Source organism: Homarus americanus, unplaced genomic scaffold (assembly GCF_018991925.1).
Source record: "Homarus americanus isolate GMGI-L3 unplaced genomic scaffold, GMGI_Hamer_2.0 scaffold25827, whole genome shotgun sequence".
Lineage (NCBI taxonomy): Eukaryota > Metazoa > Arthropoda > Malacostraca > Decapoda > Nephropidae > Homarus > Homarus americanus.
In genome coordinates, this window is record NW_024738300.1 from 6,231,752 (window position 1) to 6,244,251 (window position 12,500).

Here is a 12,500-nt window from a genome sequence, read left to right on the forward strand (position 1 = left end):
CCCTGCGCTTCCTGTGGTGGACAGACGACCAACTATTGGGTGGGATGAGCAAATGACCAAACACAACAGAGCTGCTTGGCGGCAGTGGCTAAATGAACTTCACCACTTGTCCCAAGTATGCATCCCTCGATGTTACCAGCCTAAATGTGCAAATCCAACAACTACGGTACAACTGCACCACTTCTGCGACGTCTCCCAGCAAGCATACAGGGCTGTATCTACCTCAGGATCACAAGTGGGACAAGGCCACTCTACCTCCTTTGTGTGTGGCAGAGCCAAGGTAGCTCCTCTGAAACAGCAAACCATACCTGGCTCGAGCTATGTGAGGCAGTGTTAGCAGCCAAAGCAGACAAACAACTAAGATAAGAACTAGAGCTGCAGATCGGCAGATGTGTTCTGAACAAACAGAATGGTCACCCTTCACTACATACGAAACACAGAACGGCGCTTCCATACCTTTGTGGCAAACCAAATTGCAAAGATACATGAGAATTGTGACGCAGAACAATGGCGACATGTGAGCTCCAACCAAAACCCAGCTGATGATGCCAGCCGTGGACTGCATGGGGCAGAATTAGGACTGCAGGTGGATTCAGGGACCTCCCTTTCTTTTGTTGGAAACAAAATAATTAAAAATAAATAAATAATAAATAATGGCCAAAGAACCCAAAGCCGATTCCTAACCTTGCAGATGGAGACCCGGAGGTAAAGGAGAAGCAACAGTACTGGCAATGAGCACTGACCAGGGGAGAGTACCCTAAAAGGGCTATGGGCAAGGTACTCCTCATGGCATAAGCTTACTGAAAAGTGTGGCATGGCTCAGGAGGTTCATACAGTGGCGCTTCAGCGATCCAAAGGAAGAACGTCACCAGAAGATCGACTGAAGTTCAGCGAGTTGGATGAGGCAAGATTAGCTGTCTTGAGCCTGATACAAAGGAGGATTTCCCCACGAGATGGACGCGCTGGAGCGAGGTACTCCGTCAGGACTGGTGACGTAAGCAGCCTGGAACCTTACCTGGGTGCAGACGGCCTAATCAGAGTGGCGACCGACTGAAGCGTGCTGCTCTTCATCAGACCAGACCCCATACTGTTACAGAACGAAAACCACAGAACTTATCGTACAAGAGGTACACATTCGACCAGAGCTGGCCACTGAGGACACGAGCACACTCTAGCAGCACTATGCGAGACAAATTGATACCCAAGTGCCGTAAGTTGATCGACCGAGTACTACGTACGTGTGTAATTTGTCGAAGAAGCAATTGGAAGCCTACCCACCAACGCCAAGCTGACCTGCAGAGGACCGGGTACATCCAGAAGATCGGCATTCACCTGCACCGGAGTCAGCTGCTGGTCCTTTCATGGTTAAACAAGGCCCGGCCTGGCGAAGGGATGGGGATGCTTGTTTACATGTCTGGCCACCTGAGCTGCTTATAACTGAAAGTCCTCACCTCACTGAATACAGACTCATTCTTCAACGCCATGACGAGGTTCACATCTCGCAGAGGACCTCCCAAGTGCATTAGATCCGACAATGGAACCAACATGATTGGAGCGAACAGAGAAATTCGGAAGGCGGTGAGTAAGTGGAACAGCAGTAACACTATTAGGAACACACTCTTGGAGGCAAACAGAATGGGAGTTCAACCCTCAACTGCCTCTCACATGGGTGGAGTATGGAGCGCAGATCACACGATGAAGAAGATTCTCCAGGGGCTGTTAGGCACACAGGTACTGAGCAACGAGAGACCCTGGTTCTGTGCCGTGGAAGAGATTGTCAAAGTGAGGCCCCATCACCCTAGTATTTGACGACCCGAGAGACCTAGAAGCACTCACGCCGATTCACCTACTGCAGAATGCACGCGGGTACCCTGCCCACTGGAGACGATCAGTCCATAGCAGAAGCCAACAGAGAAAACGGAAGCATGCCCAATTCATTGCAGACCAATCCTGGAAGAGGTGGGTGAAGGAATATCTCCCGACACTGCGGCGGCGACAGAAGCACTGGGACATCGTCATCAAATCTGGACATCCTCTCCCAAGGAGCAAATGGATGCTAGGAAGGGTATTGGAGGCGGTACCGGTGATGACGGCCTGGTGCGGCGTGCCAAAGTGAAGACGAAGGACACAGTGTTAATATGTCCAGTGACAAAGCTCTGCCTATTGGAGGGAGTAGGAGAGTGAGACCCCGGCAATGGGTTTCAAGCAAGCTCAACAGGGAGTGTTACCACCACAGTAGGATAAACGAGAAGAGAGAGAGAGAGCGATAGAGAGAGAGAAAGAGAGACAGGAGAGAGACAGAGTGTTGACAACGAACTTTGCTGAGGTGTTAAATGTAAACAGATGGTCCGCCTCCAACTGACTCTCACCTATGTGGTTCAGAAGATAGTAACTAGCGGTCCAATGAGCTAACAAGTCAGGAGCTAATAAGTCCTACATCAGACCCGAAACATGTAAGATTTTATATGGTTTAACACCCTACTCTACTCAAATATGTCATATGTAACTGTTAAAAGTGAAGGAACGTATGAATGAATTATTATCTCATATGTCACATATGTAATTTGTACTCTGCAAGTTTTGACCAAAAATAAGAACAATCGAGTCCTACGAGCAAGGGTCTCATTGTCCCACAGTCGCTCATTGGGCGGTTACATGGAGCGAACAGAGAACTTCAGGAGGCGGTGAGTAAGTGGAACAGCAGTGACAATGTTAGGAACACGCTCTTGCAGAGGCAAATAGAATGGGAGTTAAACCCTCCGACTGCCTCTCACATGGGTGGAATATGGGAGCGTCAGATCCGCACGGTGAAGAAGGTTCTCCAGGGGTGATGGACACACAGGTACTAGACGACGAGCGACTCAACACCCTGTTCTGTGCCATGGAAGAGATCGTCAACGGGATGCCCATCACCCCAGAATTCGACGACCCGAAAGACCTAGAAGCACTCACTCCGCTTCACCTACTGCGAATGCACGCGGGAACCCTGCCCACTGAAGGCGATCAGTCCATAGCAGAAGCGTACCTACGAAAATGGAAGCATGCCCAATTCATTGCAGACCAACTCTGGAAGAGATGGGTTAAGGAATATCTCCCGACACTCCGGCAGCGACAGAAGCACTTCCTGGCGCACGGCAACTTCCGCACTGGGGAAATTGTCATCATATCTGGACATCCTCTCCCAAGGAGCCAATGGATGCAGGGATGGGTATTGGAGGCGGTACCGGGTAATAACGTCGTGGTCCGGAGTGCCAAAGTAAAGACGAAGGACTCAGTGTTAATACATCCAGTGACAAAGCTCTGCCAATTGGAGGGAGTCGGAGAGTGAGATTCCCGGCATACAATGGGTTTCGAGCAAGCTCAACAAGGGGAGTGTTACCGCCACAGTAGGATAAACTAGAAGGGAGAGAGAGAGAGAGAAGGGGTGGGGGCAGGAGAGAGACAGAGGGAATGTTGACAACGAGCTTTGCAGAGGTGTTAAGTGTGAAACAGATGGCCCTCGCCTCGGGCTGACTAGCTCGACTAGTCTCTAGCGGTCCAGTGAGCCATCAAGTCAGGGAGTTAATAAGTCCTACATTAGACCCGAAACACGTAAGTTTTATATGGTTTAACACCCTATTCTACTCAAATATATTATATGTAGTCGTTAATAGTGAAGGAACATACGATTGAATTAATTATCTGATACGTAACATATGTAATTTGTACTCTGCAGGTTTTGACAGAATTAAAAACAATCGAGTCCTACATGCAAGGGTCTCATTATCCCACAGTCGCTCATTGGGCGGTTACAGCTACCATCGCACTACTTGTTTTGTAAGGATAAAATCTGAAGATATTACACGAGAGGATATACAATGACGCCAATTAGGAGATTCAAAATGAAAAAGAAAATCGTAACTAAACACACTGGGTGAATAGATGGAAACGGGCAATGAATAGGTTTTTCGTTCTAGTATTGTGAATGTTAGAGGTGACGCTTGAATGTAAATTAAATATCTATTGAAGTTCTAAAACGTAGAGAAAGGGGTGTTGTGTCGTGAACTAGTGATAAGTCATATCTGCAGGACAAAGTGCCATTGTTGAGAACAGCTGGGAGTCGCTTGGGGAACAGAAGTGCATCTTGTTTGTCACTTATCTTTCCCGAACTTTTATTTTGTTGCTGTGGAAGCTGGAATATGGCGCTAAATCTCTATGATTTTTTATTTTATAAAACAAAGTCGACCATAAACCTCATATAACCACCAAAGATGTTATTATTACTTTGGATTACTTTGAAAAAATGAGTATGGTTTTTGGAAAAAAAACACATGTTACAGCCAATTGAAAAAGATGTGAGATTTCGTGAAACAAAGCTTCCACTGATGTTACTCTAAACCAGCCTTTTTAATCTGATGAACACTCAGTTTATTTTTAGATGGTCAAGGAAGCATCATTGTATACAGTATTTGCAAAAAATAAGTAATAATGAAACCAGTCCAAATTGTTCCAGATCCGAGTTGATGCCCTAAAAGAATTAAAAGAATAATTCCTTTCACAAAGAGTCACAATCAAAATTGATACAACTTGTGTATATATATATATATATATATATATATATATATATATATATATATATATATATATATATATATATATATATATATATATATATATATATATATATATATATATATATATATATATATGTTACCAACATTGCTTCGGACGTCTTCACTGCAATAAATTTAAAACCTGAATATTTGAATTCTTCTCACAAAACATTCTTAAATAAATTTATAGATCTGGTACTATACATTTACTACAAGTATGTTTGCATATTAAAAATAATTTGCTAAACCAGCGAACATCAGTATGCATTGCCAACTCATTATGAGTAGTTTGCATTTCTTCAAGAAATAGTTTCAGTTACCTCTTACTCAGTGGTTTTGAAATAAGAACAGTTAATAAGTTTTACAATTACTGAAAGCACATTATCTAATATACTATAGGACTAGCTGTCTATCTGTCTGTCTGTCTGTCTGTTCTGGGCAGCCGAAAAGGCACAATCGTTTTTCATCAAACTTGGTGGAAAAATAGCAAAAAATTCGTAGAGTGGAACAAATCTGGGCCCATGTCGATGGTTTCTTTAGGAAGGCATTAATTAACGATTTTATTTACGCTGGCAAAAGACGTTGCTGTACGCTGTCTGCCGGCCCTCCTCCTCCCCCCAACTTTTTCTCTTAGCCTACTTTTTTTATAATGTTGTTTGGATTATGTCGTGATCCCAATATCCTTTATGCCTGGGGAGTGAAACCTACCCCAAGTTATCATCAAATAAAGGAACAAACCGGGAACACGGCAATAATTATCCCCACAAAAACCGACTCAACTGAATGTACTTGAATAAATATGAATAAGTTGGAGTAAGTGAGTCACAAATGGGAAGATAATTAATAATTCAATTTATGTTCTTAAAGGAGTACTGTCTAGCAACCATGGAATTTAAGGGAATAAGTGATTGTATATTAAAATAAGAGTGATGCCGGAAGGGTGAAAATATACCGTTAAGGAGTTAAATCAAATGAATACTACTTAACATTAACTATATTAAACACAGACATTACAATATAAACACAGTAATCACAACCAACTGGTTATTTCCTACCAAATAGGAGATTCCTTAGCACCAGGATCCCTCCCTAGGCCTAAGTTAACGTGCCACTAATTACCAGATGCCACTAGGGTATTGTAGAAGACTGAACAAGGCACGTCTGTACTATAGCCTATAGCCTATACCACAGGTTACTAGAGAGAGTCTCTGGCCACACAGCATGTGAGTGAGGAGCGTCTTAGCTCACGCGACACAGGACAGTTGCCAAATAGTCTTATAACTAATTAATACTACTCTTGGTTTGACTTAACAGAGAAACACAAATGATGCATATTAATGACATACATAGGTATACAATTAACCTAAGTAACTAAGAACAACAATAAGATAATAGTAAAAATAACAAGTTATTAATAGCTTGTGTGGAGTGGAGGCATAAACAGATACCACACGACATGAGTGTTGCTATGGGGTTACAAGCATATGACAATTAGTAAAGGAAGGAAGATGAGTAAATAGAAGAAAAAGAAGGGGAAACAGAAAATAGTTAGAGATAACAGGTGGGGGGAGCTGAGTTTCATCATGCGTCTGGATGCACAGTTTCAACGTTACCAGAGCATTTTCGGACCTTACGAGGCTACAGTGTATACTTATTCCTGTGGCTGACAGTACGTGGAAAAGGAGAAGAGATAAAAAGATAATAACAGTAATGCATGGAGAAGATAGAAAGGGAGAAGGAGAAGAAACATTAATATCCTCAAGAGGCGAGCGAGGAAAGGAGATGGGAGAGAGGGATAGTGAGTGATGGAGGTATGAATGGAGGGATGTGTTTTTTAAAGTTCCCAGAATACCATATTGAAATCACCTATTTAATACTGAAGAAAAAATGCTAAATATGATGAGTAGTGTAATGGACAGAGAGATATATAAATAAAGATAGAAATAGTACGGATAAAAATGGAGAGAGAGAGAAGCGGACAAACAAAAGACATAATACAGACAGATTCAAGGACACACAGAAAGACAGACAGACAGACATGACTACACAGGGTGAAACTAGACAGTGAAACAGAAAGGAGGTTGACAAAAATAGACAAATTCATACATGCACAAATAGACAATATGGCAAACTAACATGACAGACAGACATACAGACAGCTGAATGACTGATTCACATTAGACAAACAGGCAGACACACGCCAACAACGGATAAGACAGACAGATTTGACGACACAAAGAGTACAGACGGGCTCACAGTCAAACACCACACAGACGAACAGTCAGTTGGGATGGCAATAGCCAGGACGGATAGACTTGAGACACATTAGAAGGCATTTATAAACAAGAATAACAGCAAATTGACCATAGCTGCGTCAGTGAGGGTAGCTGGTCTTACATCCACCAGCGTAAATAATAAGACGCATTGAAAATTAACACCCTCGCGGGGAAAGAACAACGATGGTCGGTCAGTCATGTGAAATGGGCCTAAAACTGACTAACGTAGATGATGACTATGATGACTTAACACAGGTGATGACTTAAGCAGATGGTGACTAATCTAACCAGAATCAAAGTCACTTCTCTTCATAACATAATTTATCTCGGAATGATCATCGGTGATTCATAATAATTTTTTTTCTAGAATTTTAACCTCTCCTTATGGCGAATATTTCTTTAACTAATTATTCTAACCTTTATTCTATTCCTTCCTATAGTATACGAGATACTTACAGTATCCGTAAGACATTAGCTATTGGAAATGGGATTAAATGTTTTGTTATTAATCCAGTGTGAAATGTATCGGTATTGGTGGTACAATCCTAATGGTCTCTAATCCTGTTGATTAGGTGAGGTTAATCAGGGTTTATTGAGATTAAAGATTAGGTGTGGGGTTTCTTCTACCTGTGTTAGTCTCAGGTAAGACCCTTATTGTAACAAACACGACCATGATTATAACACCTACGACTGTGATCATAACAACCACGACCATGATAATTACAACCACGACTATGATAATTACAACCACGACCATGATTATAACAAGCTCGACCATGAATATGACAACCACGACTATGATTATATCACCCACGACCATGATTATAACAACCATGAATATGATTATAACAACCACGACCATGATTATAACACTCACGACCATGATTATAACTACCACGACCATGATCATAATAACCACGACCATGATTATAACAACCACGACTATGATTATAACAACCACGACCATGATTATAACAACCACGACCATGATTATAACAACCACGACCATGATTATAACAACCACGACCATGATTATAAGAACCATGAATATGATTATAACAAACGACCATGATGACCGACCATCATCATAACAGACATGATTATAACAACCACGACCATGATTATAACAACCACGACCATGATCATAACAACCACGACTATGATCATAACAACCACGACTATGATTATAACAACCACGACCATGATTATAACAACCACGACTATGATTATAACAACCACGACCATTATTATAACAACCACAACCATGATTATAACAACCACGACCATGATTATAACAACCAAGACTATGATTATGACAACCACGACTATGATTATAACAACCACGACCATGATTATAACAACCACGAATATGATTATATAATGAGACAGGTCACAATGAGAAGATTACACATATATAGGAGGAGAAGTATAGAGAGTAGGAATGTAAAGATAGGAAACTTGGTAGCGTGGCCGGGATTTTATTTACTCAGCGTCAATACGCTTATCTTATATTGTATGTCAATACACATATATTACTTCTTAAAGGGACAACTTGTTAAACACCTCTTCGATACAACTATTTATTAATTCACTCAATGACATGGACACATTAATATCACTATTATATCGGGGTACTAACACATTGTTTTACGTTACTCGACACTGACTCTCGGACACACCTGAATGAATACACTTCCCACAGTAGGTAACTCACCCTAGGAATCGTTCTGACAAGACTCACGTGTACCCTGACGTAGGCCCAGTGGATGCTTGGCTGGGCTGCCTCCTATGGGGGGCTTCTGCTTAGCTGGGGTCTGGTCGGGAAGTCCCCCTCCCGACCTGGGGAGAGGACAAGCGTGACTCTAAGAATCTCCAGAGTAATGTTCGAATGTTCGAATGGCAATCAGGATCAGAATGATAATCCCCGTGGACGGGACTGTAGGGCCTTTATATGGGGTCGGCCCAGCCGGCTTCTGACCTCTAACCAATTACCACTAAACTGGTTTGATCTGGATAGCTGTGCGCAGGTGTGGTCCTGCCCAGGTGTCTTGGTTAGGTGAGGTTGTAGGTCACGTCATTAGCGGGCGAGGTCAAGTCCCTAGGGTCGACCTGAGGTGTGTCAACCCGGAATGTGGTGGTACCACGAGGTCTGTAGTGTACTTGCTGTTATATGTGACATAATTCTGGGCTGTAAGCTTTGGTCTGACAATCAATCATTACAATTATAACAACCACAACCATGATTATAACAACCACAACCATCTGGAAAACGATGTCGCTGTACACTGTCAGCCGGACGGCGGTTGCGCACTAGCCAAGCACGAGCGTTTGAACTTTCACGCCCCAGTAAACTGTACCACCGGACTCGCCACCGGGCACGAAGGGCCCACGATCACATGTTAACTTCTATAACTTGAGCTCGGTTGCAAGGAACCTCAACGTGAATAATGCAGTGGTAATTAATGACAACAGGCAAAATTTTTGAAAGAAATGAAATTAAGCCTTTGTGCATACCGATCATAGCTAGAGTTCCATCTGTAGCAACTGATATCAATTTGTTAATATCAAGTGAATTTTCCTTGAAGAACTTCATCAATTCATTTAAAATGTTTTCGCCCTTTGTTCACTCATGTAAAGGTAAAATGCTCACCGACACAACCATTATCATGAAAAAGCCGAACATAAAAAGGTTTGTAACACCTCCAATGTCAGTTGATTCATCAATACAAGTGACATAAACGGCACCAAGCCATTTTTTAAGCATATTTGTCTATATATCCTTAGAAATGTGTTCAACGCGACTAGTTACAGTAGTATTGGCCAGAAGAAAGTTATTAGCTGTAGACACTAATTTATTTATGTTTATTAGGAAAAGTCTGTCTTTCTGCGGCGGTAGAAACAACGCACTTCATAATTTCTCCGTTAGAATATGATTTTGAAAGCTTCGTTAGCACATCGCCTGAACTGTTTTTTTTTTAATTTAACAAATTTATTGACAAAGCTTGTAGTAGAGTTTGCCTATTCTGAGTAATTCAGTCAGGTCTTGACACTGAGGGTGGTACACTTCTCACTGCCACGCAGGACAGAGGTCCATATACAAAGGAATTGATCATGTTCAGTAACAGTAAATATAGGTCAGATTCATGCGGGTTGATGTCGCTGTTCACTGCCATGTAGGACAGAGGATCGTATACAAAGAAATACATCATATTCATTAGCAGTATATATGTATGTCAGATTCATGTGGGTGATATCACTGTTCACTGCCATGCAGGACAGAGGTTCGTACACAGAGAAATGCATCATATTCATTGGCAGTATATATAGGTCAGTCATGCGTGTGATGTCACTGTTCGCTGGCATGCAGGACAGTGGTTCAGATACATTAGGCGCCATATTCTAATTGACGACTAATCAGTGTGGGTTAGCAATTTTGGATAAACAGCAAGAATGTCCCCAAGCACCCCTGATTCAATGTATTAATTACAAAGTTCATGATACAATAAGCCAGGTGGCCTGAAGTCCTTGACAGTGTCACATTCAATAATAAAGTGTTCAAGTGTATGCTTTAAAGGTTTATCACAAAGTTTACATGCTGAGTGTTCAGGTATGGGTACATCGTTACTAACTTGCCAGATGTGTCTGTATCCTAGCCTAATTCTGGCCACAACTATATCACATTGTCTAGTTCTGTCACAAAATTTGTCATATTTACTAATGCTGCAACTGCCAGGTCTCTCTGCATTTCTCAGTTCTTCTAGATCAGAGTTCATGAATCTGACTTGAATGTTTTTAAGTTCAGCAGTGGACAGGCCAACGTCACGGTCAACATTTTCTTTCTTCAATGCCTCATTGGTGAGTCTATCAGCAAAGTCATGATACCTAATTCCAATATGGGACCGAATCCACACAAATTCGATACGAGAGTTGTTCTCATTGGCAGTTATCACATTTCTTTTAATATCACATACAACTTTAGACATAGAGCCTGACGGGCTGTTCATTGATTTCAAAGAACTTTGAGAGTTACAGAATATCACCCAACCTCCATTTTCTTTAAGGTAGTCTGTAGCTAAGTAGATTCCAGTTAGTTCACTTTGTGTTGTGCTGGCCCAGTTGTTCAGCCTTTGCTTGTTTGATACTATATTTTCTTTTTCTTTATATATTACAATTGCACAGCCTGTTCTACCTGTGTTTGTCTGCACAAAACCACCAGTAAAAGCATAACATTCTCTTGATTTATTACTCTCTAAATGTCTGTTAATAGTTTCTAGTGTGACACATCTAATCACATCGGTGTTTAACATTTGCTTCCTACCAACAGGAATGTAATTAATAGGAATTGATATATCCAGCCAAGGAAGACTGGCATTAATGGGTTCGTTTGGGGTGATTGGGACATTCAGTTTCAAGAGATCTGCAACACTTTTATGAAGCCACGCCCCAAAGAGAGTCTTTTGTGGAAGGCTAGCGAGATGGTCGGGATTACTTAGATAGAACATCAACTCAGTTTGAGCTGTAGTTTGGGGACGATTGTTCTTCAAAACTTTGACACAAAACATGGTATTAAGTAGAGCTACCCTCTCAGATAGGGAGGGCAGTCCGAGGTCTTTCCTCATGTTTACAATTCTGGTTGATTTTGGGCAACCTAGAATGATGCACATGGCTTCATTTTGCACTACCTCAAGGCTGTTGAGTTGTTTAGGCGGAATAGTCACAAGATGGAGAGCATGATAGTCAACTACAGAACGAATGAAGTGAAGATAGAAAGTACGAGCATAGGTGACGTTAATTCCATAGCCCTTGCCAACAAGTTGTTCTGAGAGGTTTAATGCGCTGCATTAGTTTGGCACGAAGGTTGCCGACAAAGTTTGCATCATTCACACAAATTCCAAGAGATTTAGAGGAACTACATAGTTCCAAGGGCATGCTGTTAATGTTAAAGCCAAGAGACAGAGGGTGAGCAGAACTAGGATTTAGGACTCTCGTCTTGTCAACCGATATTATGAGACCACATTCCACAGTCCTCCGAGCAAGTACATCCAGCAAGGCTTGGAGCCTGAGCTTAGTCTGTGTCATAATGCAGATATCATCAGCATAGCATATTACAGCCTCGTTTGGATGAACTGGAATGTCAGCAATAAGCTTTTGCATCAGTATATTAAAGAGCATAGGACTTAACATTCCTCCGTGAGGCGTGCCAAGCTCAAATGGTCTTAATATGGCACTTTTAACTCCCCTAAACAAAACACTGGCATACCTGTTGGACAGATAAACCTTTATCCATGTCTGGAGGTTACCTTGGATGCCAAAATTAGCTAGTTGCTCAAGAATAATGTCCTTATTAGCTACACCAAAGGCTGATTTAAGGTCTATGAAGGCTGTTTGTGTCCTATCTTTTGAGTGAACAAGATATTCTGCAAAGCATGTCTGTGTGCTACGCCCGGGCATGAACCAATCATAATGGTTCTTCTTTTATTAACGATGTTACTAAAACTGTACAGTTACACTTTCAAAACAATAACCTTTATTCCGAGCTTGCTAACCAGGGATCACATGAATCCCAATACATTTCTTGAATCGGATAAAACCTAAAAGGTACTCACATTATATCCTGCCATATGAGATGACA